Source organism: Rhea pennata, chromosome 3, assembly GCF_028389875.1.
Source record: "Rhea pennata isolate bPtePen1 chromosome 3, bPtePen1.pri, whole genome shotgun sequence".
In the NCBI taxonomy this organism is placed as follows: domain Eukaryota; kingdom Metazoa; phylum Chordata; class Aves; order Rheiformes; family Rheidae; genus Rhea; species Rhea pennata.
The window spans coordinates 119,844,793-119,850,350 of NC_084665.1; positions in this window are offsets into that span (position 1 = coordinate 119,844,793).

The following is a 5,558-nucleotide window of genomic DNA, read 5'->3' on the forward strand; positions in this document are numbered from 1 at the left end:
TGGAGTAAAAGTTTCTTCTTTCCACTGACAGTGAAATCAGGTTCAAGAAGTTAAACATGTGAGTCAGATAACTAGACAAAAGCTAGGCAGCCTGAACCTCATTATCTTCATTTTCCACTACATGATATTTGTATTTCAGTTTTTTAAAAAGTATATGCATTTCACTTTGGCCCACACAAATAGAGTTTTTCTGAAGATCAGCATAAATGGGCATAACTTTTTAATAACTCCATCCCTTTCTAATTTCCTTACATCCTGCTTAAAAGAAGGAGGGGAGAAAATGTTAGATGGCAAAAATGCCTATAGCAATATCCTGGCCTTAAAAATATCTTATGTTTGAATGCTGATTCCTTTTTTTCTTAGCTGAACTGTGTGTAATTCTTTTCACATATATGGAATAGTCCTGGGTATCCAGTACAGCTGGGATTTCTGAATACAAATACAACCTGACTGCATACCACTGAGAGAGAACTCAGTTGCTTAGAGAGTCTATTGGCGAATTCCTTAAGTCTCATTAATCACTTACGTGGTGACACTGGAGGGGGCTCTTTACTTTTTTATTTCTCATTTGTCTGTGATATTCCCTGTTTATTACAAAATCCCTTCCTTTGCTGGAGTTATAATGTAGCTATTTTCCAATACAGTTGTATCTTTTCACTCCCAAGTGGAGCCACCCATGTGTGAGAGCTGGGAACCCAGAGCTTTCTTATGAATATCCTCATTGGGCACAGAGCAAAGAGACCATGACAAACCTCGGAGGTGCTTGATGGCACGACCCACCAGAGGGATGACAATTACAGATGGACCTTGCTCATGATGCTCGCACAAACTGATGCCAGTTCCACTACAGCGGGATGTGTCTGTTCCTCTTCTCTTCTTCTCTAAGAAATTCATCATTCCTCATCAGATATATGCATAAATATAATTGGGAAATTTATGAATTCATCAGTTGGTCTCTGGACCACAGAGCACAGGTTCTGTCATCCTGTGTTGACACCTAGATTAAAATTTGCAGAGATTTGTAGGCACTTAAGCATGTTTGAGGGTTAGGGTCCTCCCATACTATGGTCACTATAGTTGAAATTTCTGTAACTGCTATGACCAGTGATGCTTAGCATGCGTATGCCCTGATGCTGGGCACTTTTTCTGATTGTGCTAAATTCTTGTGATTTTCAAGTACCAGCTATTGCTCTGAACCTTTTAAACCCTGCCTGTGTGGAACTTTGTTACCTTTACTGAGTTGCTGTACTGGCATCTTAGCATGTAGTAATCCAGGCAGATTTTGCTCAAAGTGATGTACAAGGTATGTGGGATCTGTTGAAGGATTTTACCATGCATTTGTACTGTGGTAGTTGATGCTGCTTCACAGTTCTGCAGTTTGTGCATATTGGCACTGTGCACTTAAAATACTGATAATCCATTTGATTAGATAAGCAGGGGACAAATTTTGACATGTATGTGAAAATACCTCATTCTTTTGGGCATCTCTGAAGTCCATATTTCATTTGCCCATAGAGATGAGGGCTGAATTTGAAAACGTCATATATATTGGAAGGCCCTTAAGGTTCTTTCGCTAAGCACGTAGCAAATACACCCTACTTGGAAAAATATCTTATTTCAGAAGAAAAACTGTGGGGGATGTAGGTACCAAGTCAAACTTGCAGATAAACATATCTCATCTTGGAAAAAAAAGAAAGACTACACAAATGGGTAAGTTCTATTTTAAAACATGCACTGATATATATAGAGCATATACAGTGCCAGAGTATAAAATGTATGCATTTGCAGTGCCCGATATAAAATCAACAGCACTAATACATTTGTAATGGAATTTGTGGAGACTGACACTTTTTTTTCTCATTCCAGATGATGCTTAGACGGTGTTTCTCTTCTTCATTTGATGTAACTAATTCCCTGTTAGGTTTCTTGGTAGGAATTTGGCATAAAATAGAGTGTCACTGCTGTGATTCCTACTAATTATCATGTTAAGTAACTTGACACTAAGAGCTAGCATAGGTGTTAACAAAAAATTGCTTCCAGAACATAAATATGTGTTGCCAGCAGAATTTAACCTCAGGCTGTAATAGTAATGCTGAGACATGATGAGGTTGAAGTGGAGTTCTGCCAAATTTTCCTGAGCAGATTCTGCAGGTGTTTCCCTAAAAAGGAAGAGTCGCTAATAGATATGATGGCAATTTTGTTGCTCCAAAAGATAGTATGAACAAGTAGACTTTTGGCATGAGTTTTTGATCAGGAAACAATTTGTGATATCCTTAGTATTATTTAAATACAGCCCTATAGGAAGCTTAAGGATGTAAATGTTAAAATATAGCATGTGTCAAAAACTCTGTATTTGATAAATGAAAAATGTTGGTGGCTATTCCCATAATGCTTTTTGAATTAAAAACATGAGGAGAAATCAAGAAAATGGAAAAAAAAGTACTTTGAAAGGAAAACACTTGAAATATAGAAGTTTTCATTTTTTTTAATCAGCTCTACTCGGCAATTTCACGATTTTGCAAAAACCTAACCTGCTGACTCGGCAGTCTTGGAAGGGAGATTATATTCCACCTTCTTAGTATCAGTATCCCCAGTATCAGTCCAAATAGCTAAAGATTAGTCCCACTGTGTCCTTAGTTACAGCAGTTTCATCTGCAAAGACATCAACTGGAGTCACACGTTGGTATACCAGAACAGAATTATATCCCTCAGGGTGGCTTCTCCTCTCACTTGTAATGGTATAAATCAGTTGAAGTTAATGGAGTTACGTGAGTTTGAGATGGGAATAAATGAGAGAAAGAAGGGTCTTTTGTCTGTAAATCTTCTGGGCGTTATGTGCAGTCACTTAAATCAGGACTAATTCCACTGTCTTTAACGGTGTTACACTAGTAGAAGTGCCAAGCGAAATCTATGGACCAGAAAGTGTCTAACTTCTGTTCAACCCTTCGCATTTCATTTGCAATGGCTAACCTCTATGTATCAGATGTGGAGTGAACTGCTATGCTGTATGAAGTCACAGATTTATTTCTGTAGGAACACGGCTGTGAAGTGCCTGCCAGTCTTTTTAGTTCTGGGCTGACTCAGGCTCTGAGTGAATAAAGAAATATCTGCTGTGATAATCACTATCATTTCCCCTTATCTCCCAAAGATTTTGGATTGACTGTAGTACTTCAGATCTGCACAGGAATACACAGCAAGAAGTCTAGCTGGCTAAAGAATAGAAGATATTAAGTAAAAAAAAGGGGGGGGGGAATAAATATTGACAGGCGGGGACTGTGCTATTCTGGCATAAATCCTGACAGAGTGTGTGTGTGTGTGTGTATATGTTTAGGTTAGGTATTTCCTCTTTTGGCCCGAATCTGGCACAGGTTGTCTTATGGGAATCCTCACTAAACCACAGACACAAGCCCCATGTAATAGTGAATGAAAATATATAGCAGTTCATCCACAAAGGGGAAATTAAACAGGTAAGTTTATTGGAGAGAAAGAAAAAAATGAGAGAGAGAAGGGAAATATTTTCATATAGGAGTGATTAATCCTTTCGCTTCACCCAAAGTACATAATCCACCATTTAAGTCCTTTCGTTAGGTAGAAAGGATTACTATTATCAGCTCCGTAGCTGATCTTCTCCCCCAGTCCCTTCCTACCATCACATCCACACCCTGTTGTCACTGTCAGGCCTCCGTGCTGGCCTCCAGGCAAGGGAGCTTCTCCTGGGGCCACCACTCACTCAGCTCTGGTGGGCAGCTGCTGGAAGCTGCCATCCTCATCCTCCTCGCCGGGCCCTGAACCTCCCTCTGTCCGTGGATAGCATATTCTCCCTTGCTGCATCACGGTCAGTTCTTGCTCCTGCATAGCAAAAAAGATATGCGAAAAACTGAATGGGTTTCAGAAATCGGTAATGAATATTTAAGTTAAAGTATCAGAATGAAAGAGACTGAAAAGTCTGAAAATTTGCAGTTTGGGGGATAAAAAAATGGCAGGATATTATACTGCTATGCAAAATAGTGAACAATAAGTGAAAGAAAGTCATGGGTACCTTTTAATGCTGGCAATATAAAACTTACCATATCTTCACTGAGGGAAGGAAATGTTTAGAAGATCATTTACACAACTCATAATTAGCCTGTGAAACTCATTGTTCTAAGGGACAAAAGCTAATGAACTTTAACAGGAAAAAAGTGAAAATTTCTCTAGTTCTGGCAGTATGCTCTGAGGATAACTCCTTCTTGAATATGAATCTCATAGTTAATGAAACCATATAGGAAAACATACTTTAACAGGCATAAACTTAAAAGAAATCATCTTACCTCTAAGATTAACTTGAGGAATGGATTTGTATGCCCCTTACTCTGTTAGGGGGTTACAGAGAGAGGGTTAGTGGCCTGCTCTTCAGTGATTTGAGACTCTGACCAAGCATGTCAGGGTGGAAGTGGCCCCTGTAGCATCTGCTGTAAGGAGAAGCAGGCGGCTGCCTGGCCCTCCACCACCCACTGCTCCAAGCTGCCTCACAAGATGAGGCTCATCCCCCAGGTCACACACGTTTGAGCACAGCTAATTTACCCAGATTTAACCCCCTCCCTCCACTCCCCAAAATATAACTGGCTGGTTTTTCTTACATCACAAGTATTGTCCAAAATGCACCATAATTTAACCCTCTGAAAAGTGGCAATTCCCTCTTCCATCCTTGCCCCTTTCTCTCCCCTAGATGCCCATGCAGCTCTTCTTTCTGCTGTTTAGCAAAGCTGAAATCAAGCCTAGTCTCTTCTTATATCTCATTGAATGGGAGGTGAGTAAATAGCAGTCTTGGAAGGTGAAAGCAAGTCCCTGAATTTTTAGTTCTTTCTCTTTTCTCTTTACATGAAATTAGATCAATCAGTATCTCAACAAATAAGTCGTTTGTTGAAATTAACTCAGAAGATAAGTCCTGTGAACAAGTCACAAATCAGATTGGATTCTTTTTTTCTCCTTCACTGCTCTTTCATTCTCTTTTTTTATTATTATTATTTCTAATGGTAAGTCCAAGCAGCAGAGTATTGCCAATGTGCTTATGATAAAAATGACAGACAATTCATCTGTAGAAAGGAAAAAAAAAAAAAAAAAAAAAAAAAAAAAAGCTAATAATTAAGTCTCCAATGGCCTAGTATAATAAGATTGAAAAGCAGGAGAGTCCTGCTGGCTGGAAATGAACATGTAGAATGCAGGAGCAGTCAAATATGAGGTCTGAGATACATTTGGTAAAAGTCTTCTATCCAGAGACTACTCTGAGATCTGAGCTCTGTAGCTGAAACATGCTGTAACAGAGGTAACAGAGGCAGGGTTTGCAGAGAGCTAATACTTGGTATTAATCCCAGAGAAACAGTAGAAAAAACACCAAACCCCTGAGCTCCCCAAATCTGCAGTTCGCTATTGGTTGTCTTTTGGAATAGCATCCTTGAACTCATTAAGACTATATATTATTCATGGTGCTCATCATGACAGAGCCAGACAACTCAAAGCTGTCAAATCAGTTGCTGAAGATTTCAGCAAAACAAGCACGTAGTACTTTGCTTCAACAA